Raw genomic sequence first — 17,344 nt, forward strand, 5'->3', positions numbered from 1 at the left:
TAAATGATTTGTACAGAAAATGATGTTGTAAATAGTTGCAGTAGAAACTACTCAAAGGAACATATCCTCTACCTTACTACACAAGACCTTTCTGCATAGAAATTATCTTGTCTTAATTGCCAGAGAATACATGAAATTCTTCACCCACATTTTACTTTTCAAAAGTCTCATTTTCCAACTTATTTGTAAAATTGACACAATGCAATACTCATGTATTTTCTTCATAATTTTCATGTTTCCATTTTGATTAACTTGATTTTAAAGACTAATATAATTTTTGACTCTCATAGTTTGCTACCAGGTGAAGTTGAAGTTGTCTGGAATGTATGCTTCTGAAATAGGAAAAATTTCCATTCCTTTAAATCTGATTTTGACTGAACTTCCTTTGATTATAATGCATAATCTTGCAACAGCCACATAATTTTCTAAGGCATTTTATCTAGGTGACAAAGTTACAATCTGATTTAATTTATTTTTAAATTTATTTTTGACATGGAATTCTATTTTAATTTTCATTATTTTTCCATTACAAAGCACCTGGGGGAAGGGGAGCCCAGGTAGACTTTTACCCATAGAGTTAGTAGAATATTGAAATTTCAGAGACTTTTGACATTCAGAATTTCTTTTAATTTCACAACTATAAAACAGGATGACTGATTTCCACATTTCAAAATATTCCTTCAAACATATTTTGAAATGTACATCTTTAAAATGCATTTTTAAAACACGGCTAGTGATGACAGTGCTACCCAGCAGAGAGGAGAGATGCACAAAAAAATACCCCAAGGAGCAAGCCTGAAACTTACTGTATTTACATATGTTGTTGCCTGTTGTATCTGGGAGGTATTGCTGTTTAAAAACGTATGCACGTTATGAAGTGGAGTGAAGGAGAGTTTACAATTATGAGAGCGTGTAGAAGCCTAGGCCAACTAATTAAGCCCAAATGTCCATGTGATGAGTGGCTGCCCTAATCTAAGGCAATATTTTAAAGTTTTCTAATGCAAAAGTTGAGTCTAAAAGCTCTGCTAAGAGTAGTTTATACAAGAGGACTATTTGTAATCCCATGTGCTGTGAGTACCCATGTGCAGAAATGCAGAGCTAGCAGAACAGCTAGAGCAGCTGGAGCAAATGTCACCATCAGGTCCTCCCTGGATGAAGTCTCTCGATCCAGCAAGAGCGAGGGTAGCCCCCTGACTTGACAGTCCCAAACTGTGAGTGAAATGATACCACAGGAGGTGTGGAGCAACCACCTGTCCTAGTAGTTGCCTCACTAAAATCCAAAGAAAGGAATCACAAAAAATTTTGGTTTTATTTTTGAGAGAGGAATATTACATGTTATTCTGTTTACCTCACTCTTGCTCTTCTCCCCTTCAACAGACTACTTTTAAAGTCAAAAGACACATGTCTGAGGTAGGAAAAATACATTCTGAGCATAAAGGAATTTAGATTAATTTTCCCAGGTCACTGGTTGAAGGTTCAAGCCAACATTTACATGTGAATCCTAAAAGAACCAGACCCTGTTGCTGCTAGTTCAAGCTCTGTTTGGAAGGGCAACATAAATACATGCTGGGAACACTTCTGAAACAACAAACGTGTTAGCCATATATTCTAGCTACAAGTTTGTCCAGAACCCAGGAGGGCTAGGGAATTTTGATAAAATTCAAACCTTGCTTTAGTATCTCCTGTGTCTCTAAAAAAATCCTGTGAATTCGTGCACTAATAACATCTAAGTTCTTCTGGGGTCACAGTGATAATGTTGAAGAATCCAATGTTTTCTGAATCTGTTCCCAAGTGGGTAATTTAGATTCTCACCTTTTAAAGACAAAACTATCCAAGGGAAATAGCAGCATGCCTGAACAGGTTCCTAGCCATCCCTTGGAGCTACTTGAATTTTGGGAGTTCCCAAGACAGTTAGCATATTAACAATGATTTTACTCCTTTTTCTACATGATGTCTTAATCAAAATATATCCACTTTTGTATCTGTATTTATATGTAATTTCTGAAAATTTTGGCTAGAAACTTGCTGTGGTTATGCAAACAGATAAAAAAATTATTCCTGTACAGAACTGTCACTCTCTACATCATTACAATATTAAAATGCTATGTGTCTTTCAGGAATCTCAAAGTAATAAAAAGCAAGATGTAGAATTTAGTGAAGAAGATGTGATTACCTCCTTTATTAATCTTTGGGTAGAGGTAAAACCTGTTTTTCAGGTTGATACCTTCCTTAACAAACATACAATGCTTGATGTTAAGATGTTAGCATTCAATATCTGCAAACAAGTAATGTTTTCAGCATCTCAGTACTTTCACATATGTAAGGAATATGCAAAAATGACAGAAAAGTTTGCTTGTGGAATATGAACATCAATATAGTAATTTTCACCAATATAAATACCTGAGTACAAGATGAGTGAAGTCCTACTATTTTGTATCCTTCAAAATGGTCCCCTCATTTTGACAAATAACAACAACATACCAAAGAAAAGAAAATAGCCTTCTCCAGATTTTATAAGACTCAGTGGCTATGTCTATATGACCAGTTATATTAGTTGCCCAGTCCCAAAAATTGCTTCACCGTATAGCTTATGTCCGCTGAGACACATGAAGTGAAGTGGTTCTTTTTCTCTAATTCACTCCTCTGAAAGATGAGCTGAGGTTAAGAAAGCAAAGAGCACACAATCCTTTAAATACCTGACTGTCGCTCATTGATGTTTCTACAGAGGATCTCCCAGCATGTAGGCAAGAAAAAAGAAAGTCTTTAAAAGCATTTTATCTTTACGAAAGAGAGGAATGGTCAAACTGTGGCCAAACTCAGCATGCCAGAATATACAGTAGAGTATACACTACACCTCTTTCTCCTGTTCTATGAGAACAGGGGTATGAATCTCAAAACTGATCATAAGATATTTAAGTAGACAATCCTGACATTTGTTTTATCTCTGGCACTCAAACTTCTGAATTTGTAGACTCGCAAACTGATAAAAAGCACCACAATTCATGTGCTTGTTCTTTTGCTCTTCAGCACAACTTGAATCAAAGACTTCCGGTACGTCAGTCTTTGTCTACAAATACGTTCAACTTCAAACATTCTGGAAGTGACATCTGAAATATGGGAATAAATGTTCTACATTTCTACATTCAAATGACGTTACTTTCTTCAGTGGGAAAAAAGTATAATTCAGGGGAACTTCTTGAAGGCTCTTACATGAAATGAAACTTGAGTTGCAGAGTAGAGAAATCAAGTGAAACTAGCAAAGGCCATACTAAAAACAAATGAAAGAAGATATTACTTTGCACTATGTGTAGTTAAGGTGTGTAGATTCTTATGAATATAAAAAACTTACAGATATTTAAAAGGGACATAGAATTTCTAGGAGGAAATATCCACTGAGGTTTATTAAATAATAATAAAAAAATTGGGCTCAAGAGATCAGAAAGTCAGGTGATTATTCTGGGGAAATATTACAACATGCTTGCCCTGTTGTTACACTCTACCTGGACATCTGGTATCAGAGGCTAGAGGAAATTTCTACCCGATTCAGCATGTATACTTTGTCCTCTTTATGTTCTCGTATTCAACACAGCAGCCTAGGAAGTGTCTCTGTTTTCCTGGAACGGCAGGAAGCTGGAACACTTTTTTGTGTGTTTGCTGAACACATTTGAAGTGTAGTTCCTGTCTGCTATAATACAAATTCATACTGAGATAATAAAATATGTGGAAGCAAGAAAAAAATAAAAACACTAAATGCCCTCCTCAAAACTATCAACAAATTGTTAGCACAATGGCTGCTGAACTAGGCAATAGGAAACCAGATGCAATGCCATGCAACACAATGATGAATTATCAGTCCAGTAGCTCAGGCCATACAGAATTTCTTGTAATAACTAAACTTCAGTCCTTTTAGGCTGCAAACAGAGATCACCACTAACCTAGCCGTGACTGTTATAGACAAGCAAGAGATACTTGCTGTCTTCAGCACAGAGAAAATGTGTTTCACATTATTCTGCCATCCTTTTATGTACACTAATACCAATCACTTTGTGTTGCAAGTGATCCAAGAATTTTTATAGTTCATGGAATCATAGAATCATAGAATGGTTTGGGTAGGAAGGGATCTTAAAGATCATCTAGTTCCAACCCCCCTGCAATGGGCAGGGACATCTTCCACTAGACCAGGTTGCTCAAAGCCCTGTCCAACCTGGCCTTGAACACTTCCAGGGCTGGGGCATCCACAACTTCTCTGGGCAGCCTGTTCCAGTGCCTCACTGCCCTCATAGTGAAGAATTTCTTCCTTATATCTAATCTAAATCTACCCTCTTTCAGTTTAAAGCCATTACCCATTGTGCTATCACCACATGCCCTTGTAAAAAGTCCCTCTCCAGCTTTCTTGTAGGTCCTCTTCAGGTACTGGAAGGCTGCTGTAAGGTCTCCCCGGAGTCTTCTCTTCTCCAGGCTGAACAACCCTGACTCTTTCAGCTTGTCTTCATAGGAGAGGTCCTCCAGCCCTCTGATCATCTTCGTGGCCCTCCTCTGGACTCACTCCAACAGGTCCATGTCCTTCTTATGTTTGGGGCTCCAGAGCTGAATGCATACTCCAGGTGGGGTCTCACTAGAGTGGAGTAGAGGGGCAGAATCACCTCCCTCGACCTGCTGGCCATGCTTCTTTTGATGCAGCCCAGGATACGGTTGGCTTTCTGGGCTGTGAGCGCACATTGCCAGGTCGTGTTGAGCTTCTCATCAACCAACACCCCAAGTCCTTCTCCTCAGGGCTGTTCTCAATCCATTCTGCACCCATGCTGTATTTGTGCTTGGGATTGCCCCAACCCATGTGCAGGACCTTGCACTTGGCCTTGTTGAACTTCATGAGGTTCACACAGGCCCACCTCTCAAGCCTGTCAAGGTCCCTCTGGGTGGTATCCATTTCCTCCAGCATGTCAACTGCACCACACAGCTTGGTGTCATCAACAAACTTGCTGAGGGTGCACTCAATCCCACTGTCCATGTCGCCAACAATGATGTTAAACAGCACCGGTCCCAATACCAACCCCTGAGGAACGCCTCTCGTCACTCGTCTCCACTTGGACATCGAGCCATTGACTGCAAATCTTTGAGTGTGACCATCCAGCCAATTCCTTATCCACCAAGTGTCAAATCCATGTCTCTCCAATTTAGAGACAAGGATGTTGTGCAGGACAGTGTCAAATGCTTTGCACAAGTCCAGGTAGATGGTGTCGGTTGCTCTTTCCTTATCCACCAATGCTGTAACCCCTTTGTAGAAGGCCACCAAATTTTCCAGGCATGATTTGCCCTTAGTGAGCTATGCTGCCTGTCACCAATCACCTCCTTATTTTCCACGTGCGTCAGCATGGTTTCCAGGAGGATCTGCTCCATGATCTTGCCGGGCACAGAGGTGAGACTGACTGGCCTGTAGTTCCTCTGGTCTTCCTTGCAGTTGCATGGTTGCAGGTTTGTGTGATAAAAGTTTGTGAAGAATTGTAGAGACAAATCTTAGGATCAATGATTTTGTCCACATAATGATATACCTATAAACATGATATAAATCCCTGTGGTTTACAGGGTCAATCATTATTTTGAATGGTCACTCTGACAGCAGTGTTTTATTCGAAAGATAAGAACAATTGATTTTGACAATCAGGTGCATCAGCACAATAAACTAATTATTAAAGGATCTATATTAATTGGTTATACTACTTAAACTTGATGTTGTGAGGAATGAAATTGGTTTCCCCAGGCAGGAATGACTGTTTCTTTTGTAGGCATAAAGTATCCTGTTCATAATATGAAGAGCAAAGTAAAAAATAACTTATCTAAAAAAATAACATTACTGTGTTCATGTGCATCTGCCCCTCCCACTCCACAGAGCTTCCCCAGAGGGGTTTAGCAACGTTTTTCCAGTAGTGTCTGTGACACATCATATGTGCCCCTTCCCAGAGCATAAAGAGCATGGTGATACCAGGTGTCACAAAGTCATTGTAAGACAGTTGACAAGTCCCCTAGCTACAGAAAATAAAGTTACTGTAAAGCAAGCATGAGGTGTTGGGTTTTTTTCCCCTGTCTAAGGACTGATTGATGCAACTAATGCTTATTAGCAAATAGTTTGGGCTCTACAGGTCACAGAAGCTACAACATAATTTGATCTGATATAATCACTGATTCACTCTCCTTACTTGGGATCTCCTGTTGATGCTGCCACCAGCATTTGATGGTTGGTAATTTATGCACCAAGGATCATGCAGGAACTCAATAAATCTCTAGAACTGCAACCCTTTTAAGGTACACAGTGGAAACAGCTGAGCCCTGCTTGAACAAGCTCTAACATGAGTCAGGGGATTTACGTTGTTGATATTATATACTGATCTAATACAGATTTTGATGGTCTCTGAGCTGAAACAGGTCTTCCCCTGTATCCCCAGCCAAAGAAAAAAAACCACATAGCCTGGAGTTACTGAAACTAACTCTTCATCTGAAAGACAATATCTTTTTACATCCATGGCATGAATTTTTGCTTTATTGTGTTTGGGAGGAATTTTAGAAAATGCACGCTTAAGTATATATGCACAGACTGACAGAGGGAACTGAGAGATCATATTTTTGAATAATTTGCTGGAGACCATTTGGAACAAATTAATTACTCTTTCAGTAGGAATATGGTGTAAAATATTTTCTGACAGATTGCATTTTTCCTGTCTGCAAACTAAAGTAACAATAACTACAAGTAGCCTTTCACTGATAATACAGCACTCCAAATGGCTGTTCCAACAGTTTTGAAAAAAACAAGTTTAATTCTTATAAGGACTCAAGTGGAGAATTAATATGGGGAATAAAACCAGATATGCATTAAATGTTTGGGAGAAAATTTCTGCAGATGGCAAGTTATACAAATAATAAATGCTGCTAAAATAATAATGAAAAAAAAATGCTACTAAAGTAATAAAGCTACTAAAATAACATCAGCAAATATAAGCACAGACCTGTCTGCTTTAACCTTACAAGTATTCCAAAGTAAATAGTATATAATACTTTTTGGGTCACAATTCTTCATGTCACCAAAGCTGAAAAATATTTTTGTTTTTTCATATACAGTCTTTTCTATGTATGGAATATTCTTGACCTCCCCGAAGTTATTTTTGGCACACGAACTAAATCGTATTGACACTAAAAAGAGACTGTGGTTGTAGAATAAGATCTGAATACTCTAAGATTATTTTATGCTGATGTACCCTTTATCCATGATTATATTGGTGCGGAAGATCTCAAAAACTAAAAGGATGCAAAAATTTGAAGTACTAGAAATATTTAAGTTTATACCACTTCAACATTCTTTAGAGCCCTGGAAATGAAGTAAAGGCATACATCTTGGAGAAATCAAAATATTTGCCAGTCTAAAGGCCTGAACAGGTAAAACGGAGACCAGCTGCAAGGCCAGGAAACAGTCCATTCTACAGGGTACGTAGTGACACTGATTTTTCAGATATGAAAGAAAAAAAATAAATATCTAGTTGGGCTCCTTCCCATGAAGGCGTCTACCTCCAAATTGTGAAGCAGAGAATCAGAAGCACATGTGCAGTCTACCTGATGGTGACCTGCTACTACTGACAGAATTCTGGGGACTCAACCTGTGATCAAAACACCTATAAAAGAACCGTAAATGGCTTTGGCTCTAGCAGTGTATTAAATTGATCAGTGTTAAAGAAAGATTTGGCCAGACCTCACAACTGATTAAGCATTTTTAGTCCTATCTTTATCTGCAGTCAAGAAACCCTGATAACAGGGAAGAAACTTTTGCTTTGTGGAGTCCAACCTATTTGAAAGTCAAGAAGTGGCTGTTCTGGAATTCTTCTTCTAATGGTTTCAATAAAACTCCAGAGATTGTTGCATATGCTCCAGTATCAGGTCTGTCAATAGCTACAATTAAAGAAGTTCTGAACAAGAAGAACTAGTTGTCTTTCAGAACATAAAGACTTAAGTATCTCTCACGTCTATCAAAAGTTTGAAATGTTTGTCCTGCCCTGCTGACTAGGAATGTACCTTAATAGTGCTGCTTGATAATTAATTAATTTTGTTGTGGATAAGAGACAAATACATTTTTCTTACTGGAAGAATCAAGGATGGGAGAGCTTTGTCTAGGGCTAAAATTTTGCCTCTACTTCAATTTTGTGATCAGTCATGATCACAAATTTTCTGAAGGAGAAAAGCAATATTCAAGATCTTTAGAAAGTGACCCAGTATTTTCTTTTTTCATTGTTGCAAAACCAGAATTTGGAACTGCTTATAGATGTTAAGCATGTATACCTTACGTATAGGCAAATTCAAGGGACATGCAGGAGACTGGAAAGTTCCTAAGTCTTGAACCAATATGAGATCAATCTCAAGGTCTTGGTAATTGCCTTCAATAGCTCCTGAAAAATATGTAAAATTGTGTTGGGAAGCACACTGAAGAATTGGCAGCTTGTAAGAAGATAAAGAAAATGAACTGATGAAGACAGATCTTCATGACGTCTGGTGCCACGATTGTGCTAGGGCTCAGTACTGATTCGCTGGCAGCAATGTGGATATGTGACTTCAGTAAGTCACAGTCCTTTTCTTTCTTGATATCCTGGAAACAGATTGGTATGAAAGCACTGAACTGGAAGTACAAGCATGACGCCTTCAGGTAGTAGGGGTCACTGACTCCGCCAGTGGTGTCAGGAATATAGCTTCAGAAGGCAGAAGAGCAAATTAGTGACTCCACAGAAGTGAAAAATAAAAAAAGTATTAAAGCAAGCAGAACACAAGTGAAAGTTCAAAGACAAAAAGAAATTGAATAAATAACACTGCTGTTGCAGAAAACGTGAATGACAACAGACTATAAAACAAAAAGGAAGAGCAAACACATCTTGGATTTGATGTTAACTGTGGAAAAGTGTAGCTTCAAGACATTTTATTACAAGTTAATTGGAAATAATTGTTATAATATACAGTGCCAGTAAATCAGGGATTGATTGAAGAGGATCTCATTAGATCCAGTGGTTCTGAATGCTAATGGAAGAAAACATCAATCATTCAAAGACCAGAAAAGATAAAAAGCAAATTCTTTAGAGCTATGCAGTTGGTAGCAAAATGTCTCTCTATCACAACAGATGCTGACATTTTTTTTGAAAAATACATTTGCTTTAAAACCAACATTTGTGTTTATTGAGAATAATGTGGAAACAAGAAATATAAAAATGTTCCTTCGAAGTGTGTTATATACTCTAAAACTTTAACACTGAATTTACATTCATTGTTGCAGACTTTTCCATACAGAAAGTTTTTATTTCAGGAAAAGTAAAAGCTACTTGTTTGGAATAAAGTCAATCTATAAATAGAATGGAATGCAATTCAGTATCGAAACTCAGCTTAAAGTTGATATAAGTATAAAAAAGATTTTGAAATTACATAGAATTAAGAACTTCTCTAATCCTACATCCTCCTCCATACCTTAAGTTTATATGCTTTGTCTGAAAAAAAAAAAAAAAAAGAGTTTACGATTTCATTATTGGTTTCTGCATAACATAGTTTTAGACTGTTAAACACAAACTTATTTGCCTATTATTGCATCATTAATTTTTCTTCTATATCATCACTGATTATATATACCTGTCAATATTTTTAGAGCATATTATGAGAGAGAACTTCACTTGCAATGCTATTCTGGAAAACATGAAACTGCATGGGAATGTCCATTTATTTATTTCATTATGACCAGTTAAAGATTTATAAAGGTTCTCCATTTTCTTATATATTTAGGGATGGACAATTCTGCATCACTAGGAGAAAAGGCTAATTACTCACAGTAAGGTCATTAGATACACACTTTCTTTTTGTCATTACAAAGACTAATATTTTTGCATTAATGGCACTATGCAGAGTAGATGAAGCAAATAAATAATAAACCTCCTTATTCAGATGCTAATGCAAAACCAAATGTTCTTTCAATTGTATAGCTGTAAAAATTAAAGTGAGAAAGGTATCAAAAAAGTAAACAGTAATATTCAACACAATATCTATTACCTACACATACCTCCCATACGACTACAGTGCCTCTAAATGAGAGAAAGGTGCAAACAAAGCGATGCATGGGATAAGTGTGCTGGTTTTTTATTAAATTCATTGGAAATTTAAAAATCTTTTGTTGCTTCATTAAATGAAACATGGAAAATATACTGGATTTTACAGAATAATATATTTTATTTTGACAAGCACTGTAGCCAACCATAAAAATATTAGCATTCAATTCTGGCTTTGCAAATTCATCCATTTTAATTTTCCCACAGTTAGAGGGATCAGCTTGCAGACTTTGCATCCAGAAGTTTTTATAATTCTTTGAAAAATTAATACCACTAGCTAATCCCTTGATGGTAATCAACATTGATATTTTGTTCTAAAGTAATGTTCTAAATGAAATTTCGTACAAGCGTATTTTGGCTAATCTCAGTTACGTACTTTGGTCCACTGACAAGCCATTTGGCTTCCGTGAAAAGTTCATAGTGATAATGCACATGACTGACACCCAGTGGTCTTCTTGGCTCAAATTTTTTTTGACCACTGCGTTTTTTGTGGTCATGTCCATTCAAACATCCATACTAAAAGTTCAGTTTCTAGATTTTTGTTTATGAAATTCCCCTAGGACCTCCTGTATGGGTATATAGTTTGATTTTAATCATTGTTTCTCATGGAATTCTGAAATCCAGTAACTGATGTTGGAGAACTGTTGACCTATTTACTTTGATTATTTCTATAGGCAATACTGAGATACTTAAGAAGATTAGACTAAATTTTGCCATTTAAAGCACTTACTGAAATATTTATAATGAATAAACTTCCTTAAAAGATTTTTTTTATCTTTTCCAATGAAGAAATCCGACACTTTCATTTCAAGAGGGAGCACCAAAAAATCTGTTCTCCTTACCTTATTTTTTCCAGATTTTTTAAATAACAGAGAATGCATCTCCACTCCTCTCTACTCCAATTAGAATAAACTGTTTTAAAATTTTGAAAAAGGCAGTTTAGAAAATCTTCACCGAACCAAACTAAACATCTAATGAAAAATTGAACGAAGCCTAATTTTTTTTTTAATGGACAGGTTTAAAAGTAATGACTTTTTGTGTCAACTCTATCACCTTTCTCAAGAAAAACCTCAGAAGTATCCTGTACCTTAAATATTAAGGAAGTTAAATTTTAAACATAGAATATATTATGATTATAATATAATAGAATACAAGAACTTCAGTTATTCGTTAGAGCAGGTCTGCATTCTAGGTAAAATAGATCAATAAGAGCATAGTTCAGCTCTCTGTCAATGCAATATTGTGGTTGTATGTACAATTATGTTTGCACCTCAAGCTCTTTCTACCATATTAAAATCTTGCTAACTGGAAACCTGAGAGATTACCTTATTCTCATTTCCCTACCCTACAGAGAGTCCTTGGCAGAAATTCCTTGTTTATGAAGCAGAGAGATTAGTTTTCCTTTCAGTTGTCCTCTTTAGGGTGAAATCTAAGATCTGTGTTTTTATGCAAACCTTCACTGTCTAAAACCTACAACGTAAATGTTATGATGGCCCCAACATATAAACAGCAGAAATGATGCAGTACACACGAATCAGATCCATCGCATAAACACAGCAAGATGTGCAGACTGCCAAGAATCAAGACACGAGATGGCTGGGAATCCAAAAAAGAAGCATCCAGCAGGTTTTGAGTCAAGCTGCTGTATGCTGGCAACTCTGCCTGCCTTCAGTATAAGAATTCTGAGGCCAGTGTGGAGGGGTTAACTTCTAGAAACAAACTGAAGGTATAAAAAGGGAACCAATTTCCTTAAAAGTATCTGCATGTGCATATTGCCCACAGTGTAGTGCAATGCTACACAAAAGGTATCAAAGATTTCCCTACTTGGTAACATCAAACATAAGGTAGAACATGGTCACGCTTCACGGGAATAATCTTCCAAAACACTTTTGTCATTGGCCACTGCATGTTAAGACAACATTTACTGGCGAAAAAAGAGCCAAGAAATACCAACATCAGAGAACAAACACTAGGACGCAGAAGACTACAACAAATTCTGCTGGATGTTCACTGTATAGCATATGTCACCATTTAAATGAAGCCTCAGAGAAGCCAAACTTCAAATCATAAATGGTCTCATAAAATCTAGTGCAGTAACTGTGTAAAATGAAAATATAATAATAGTTTATGCAAATTGCAACATTTTATGCAAACTATTTACATGGGATTGTTAAAGAATTAATAGTGAGGCTTCTTTATTAAACACTCATTTTAAAAAACTGGTAATGCTCAGAAAAGAAATATACTTTTCCACATAATGGTAAAAGTATATTCACTGGAACTTTTCAAATCAGAATAACATTTTACAGTAACTCTTATAAACAAACAAGTACAACTATGGCAAATATTTTAAACTGAGTGTAGCTATTTTTCCTCATTAGAATTTCACAGAATCCTACCAGCTCAACAGATGTGTGAAATCTGACATTTTCGGCATAAAACAGGAAACATGGGTATTTAATATATCTTCTAAGCAAGTAACTATAACATGCATACAGACACACAGTCTTTCTACATTTTTATCCATACACTTATTTCACCAAAAAGCAGTTCAGAAAGTATTTAAATAATGAGATATATTTTATTATTGTTTCTATAGATAATATATATTATATTTTTAAATATATTATATTTATAATATATTATAGGAAGCATTCATATAATAAATAGCCTGTTCAAACTAATTGTCTTTGGACTTCAGGATATATTGAGATGTAATAATGATATAATAGTAATTCTAAAGAAAGCTCTTTTTTCTGATACCAAAGTCCCTACTTTTCCACAGTTGTTTTGGTTTTTAGCACTGCTCATTCATTTCAGAACTGTAATTTTCTATAATAATGGTACAGTAGTTATACTTGTTCTACATAAAAACGGTAACCCAGTCTAATTTGCTCATTCTTGTAGTTTCAAATGTAGTTAACACAACTGAAGTCACTGACAAAGAAACTACATTCTCGTGTTTTGGATAAGCCAAAACTGAGTTTTATGCATGTCAACCTAAAAGCACAAACCAGCATGTTCTACAAATAATTTCGGGACCAAAACCAGGATTAAAAAAGGCAATTATCATCAAGCAAAGATTTTTGAGAAATACCTTCTAAATGTACTTTTACCCTTGTCTGTGTATGGATGTGCTGTCACGTATGACTAAAGAAGATTTCTCTCTCAATATCACAAGAACATGGTCAGCACATAAATTGGCAAAGAAAAGGGAGCTACACACAATGTCCTTTCTTCCTCTACTACAGAATCCCAACAAAAAAAAGGAGATTGTTCAAGGATAGGATAGGAGGGATATAAGGATGAGAATAATTTATATGTGGATTACAAAACCTGAAGAACTTCAGTGATCAGAAAGTGGTACCTTTTTCTGTCTTTGAGTGATGTACGTATTCGTAAGGTGAATGCTCCAAGCAGTAAGTTCCCATATCCACAATCATCACAGGAGCAGTTGCTGAGTTCTTGAAGCAAATAGAATCACTCTATCACATGCTGCATTAGCTTTGAGTCTTTCTCAGTATTACTGCAGTGGTTGATAAGAATATAGATAAAGCTTCAGGAGGCATTAAGAATAGAGGCATTTTTTAGTAAAGCCACTGATACAGCTTCAGCTCTGATGGGCGCATTCCAGTGACAGCAAAAGGCTGTATTTGGGTGGTTTCACAAGACACCTTGACATATTTCATATTCAGTTTATGTATTCATGCAGAGAAGGCCATGTCCATGTGAGCAATTAATATGAACCATTTTGCACACCATCTTAAGAATTTAGTTTTCCTAGTATAAAAGCAAAGAATTCCCTAGATGTCAAAATGGAAAACACTCTCAGTTTACAGGTATGATGTATGGAAAAGTAAATAGAAATACTGACTCGGTGACTAAGGTGAAAGTCAGGAACCAAGAAAAAGTGTAGGACGGCTACCTCCTATCTGGAAAGAACGTAATCTCTGGTAGAGTCATAAAGGTCTGAGGTGTTTATCCCCTCACTCCTTATCAGGGAACTGTCACACATGACTACTTCAGCAGGAGCTAGACTTTGCTGACTTTGGAAGAACTATTTCTTCTACATGCCAGGGGGAAAAGATTTTACTGCCATTTTCTGTAGTACTATAATAAAAATGAGGATAGCCATTCATACTGTACCTAAGTATGAATGCTTTCATCTGTGGGTTCAAGCTCAAGATAGTCATGTTAGTCTCAGTTCCTCCAGCTATCAAAACAGAAAGCTTCTCCTTTGTCCCTCAATCAGGATTGTTGAAACAATCTCCGTTCCGCAGTGGATCAGGACCAGAGCAAGATCTGCTTCTTTGCCCTCTTTACAGACCCAATAACATTTACCAAGATGCTGACCCATCTGGTTGCTCCTCTTGGACATTAGGTGCTCCTGTTCCTCTCTCTGGACAAAAGGCTAATATTAGATTTGGCTAATGCTAGGTTTATCATCAAAATATTAGATTGCTCAGTACTACAGTGCAGTTCTTTCAAAGTCTGTTTTTAATGGTGAATTGTCAAAATCTCATGTCACCTCCCTCCCACAAGTAAGAGAGGAGGTCTCAGTACAGTACATTATCTATAACTGGAGGGTAACAGATTTCTGATATTTGACCACCTAAAAACTGATGCCAGAGGATACAGGCATTGAACATCTCTGATGCTCACGGAATAATAATCATTACCAGAGTTGAAACAGGATATGACAGACTTCGTATAATGTACTGCTAAGGAGTCAATATTTGGTAGCCATGACAAGTGAGGAGGTCAGGCAAGAAAAAATGTGACAAAAAAGGAATCTTGGGCATGAAATTCAAGGAATGCTTGGGCATGATATTAAAACTTTGCCTTCTGTTATGACAGATCCCTATATTTTTTCATATTCAGAACAACTGTTATAATCTTTAACACTAACATCTGAAATATAATGTATTTGGTGACATACTTTACATGATAGCACAGTACAGACTGTACAAACAGCCAAAGAAAAGTGCTAAAAAATCTAAGGGATAAACTAAATTTTTTATGACTGTTGTCTGCAGACAACACTTTTAGACACATGCGTTACTATGTGCTTATCTTAGAGAACATAATTTCTACTATATGCTATTACTGTGCAAATGTATAAGAAAAATGTGTTATGTTTTATACTCATATGTCAAAACAATGACATGGCGAAAATTTAATAACAAAATTATAACCTAACTATTTGTTCATTGTTTGCAGTACACCTAAGGATTTGTCTAATGGCTTATTCCTCACATGCCGTTCAAAGTCCACTAATTTATTCTAGTGCTATCTACACTACCTAATGAAGATGATATACTCAGCTTTTCTATTTTCAAACTCTTTCTTGCTGTTATCTCATATTTTAATTTAGCCATTGAAAATACACCCATTGGTTTTGCTCTGCAATTCAGTGGGATCATTGCAGTTCATTTTATGTGAACTTCAGAGAAAGGACAGCAATTATTTGTAATACACAGAGTATATTGTCTTTGAAAATCTATACACTTGGGGGATCATTACGTGTCTGGAACTTAGAAGGAGCATTTAATGCATAGCATTATTTAGCATGGTATCACATAAAAATCCCCATATGCCTCTTGTACCCAGTTCTTCTCCAAAACACTTGAGGAAAACAGCTGCCTTTGAGGGAAGGGAGTAGGAGTGAGTAGGAAAGTCTAAAAGCCATATACTCATAAACACTACTACAAGCAAATAACATCCTTGCCTCCCAAAACTTCTGCTTTTGAAAGATCAACTAGTATCAAAAATCCTCTGCAAGAAAGTAGCATAGCACTTTTTTGAACAGTACATACATGTTACAGTTTTTGCACAAGTCCTACCACTCTACTGTCAGGTGTAGAACATACCAAGAATGCAGCGTATTGAGCTTCTGAATTTAGAGAAGGTGCCATGCAGTTTTCTAATACCAGCATATCTGCAAGATTTTAGGAAACCTAACACCGTTCCTGATCTGTTTGCACAATGCTTAACTGTCCTCTCATTAGCAACAAATCATTCAAAGAGATATGCAAATAATTCTGATCAATTCCAGCATGACTTTATAATCCTTTTAAAACCTACAACTGCTCTTGGTATATGATGAGATGCAAAGAAAAATAAAACTGTGAAGATGAAGTTCAGTTCTTATTCTAGCATATATTTCACAAGATTATAAGACTTTCTCGCCTTTATGGAAGACTGTAAAGGAATAGAATGGCAGAGGACTTCTGTGCAATGAAAGAGAAAAGCTGGATTTATCTACAGGTTTTTCCAGTTATTACCACAACATTTTTGCTGCATTACCAATAAACTAAGATTTTGGTGTTAAGACCTCTCTCTACAACAAGTAAGTATTATTTTTCCATTCCATTTTTCAAATAGGAATCAAACCACAATCCAATTAATTTTTACACATTATGTAGAGTTGAGAACATAACTTGCATATCTTAAGTGCCTGTCCAGTGCCTTAATCATAAAACTAGACTGACAGAGGGTATGTATTGACATGGATCACCGCGAAGAAGCTAGGTCTAAGCGTTTAATCCACACTGAATTTTAGAGGAGACACAAGTGAACACAGTATTTCCTCTCACCTGTGAGCAGGTCCAACATGACATATTTTGCATTGCATCATTTCTTCCTCTTACGAGAAGTCTCACCTATTAGTAAACTGAGACCTGTGAATCTGTGCTCTGCATGATTTGTGCTCTGCTAAATATTTATGGTAGAGATAACTGAAATAGCTAATTCAACAGAAGGAGAATATTGTCTTTCATGTTTTTTTAGTTCATACCTCATCACGATTGGCCACACATAATTATGCCAGTTACTAATTTAGATTGGTTAGCCTCTATAGGTGCCTATTATATAAATTGAAACACACTACACAAAACAGCTTTAATATAAAGATTCTCATTCTACACTGATAATAAAAAGAAATACAATGAGGACAATTAAGTAAACCTAATCTTTTCTAGCCCTCAGCCAAAAGTGTAAGAAATATCATGTCTTTCTCACAGAAGACCTTATAGATATACAAATGTTCCATCATTCTTGCATTATACATCTCCTCACTTAGGGTACTTAACTAACCCTACTCACCCAGCAAATTTTTAAAAAAGAAAAATATAAACGTTAACTAAATAATATCTTTTCTGAGCTTTGTAACTGCTAATCCTAAGCACATGTCACAGTGTCATATGATCACATGCCAACTCTGTTCATTC

General features: G+C 36.3%; 1 protein-coding gene across 1 annotated transcript in view; it reads right to left on the reverse strand.

Moving 5' to 3' along the window:
- The window catches only part of CCDC178 (coiled-coil domain containing 178), a 189,179-nt gene that overhangs the window by 61,850 nt on the left and 109,985 nt on the right, over positions 1 to 17,344 (reverse strand). The window lies entirely within an intron of this gene.

This window comes from Mycteria americana, chromosome 2 (assembly GCF_035582795.1).
Source record: "Mycteria americana isolate JAX WOST 10 ecotype Jacksonville Zoo and Gardens chromosome 2, USCA_MyAme_1.0, whole genome shotgun sequence".
NCBI classification, from domain to species: domain Eukaryota; kingdom Metazoa; phylum Chordata; class Aves; order Ciconiiformes; family Ciconiidae; genus Mycteria; species Mycteria americana.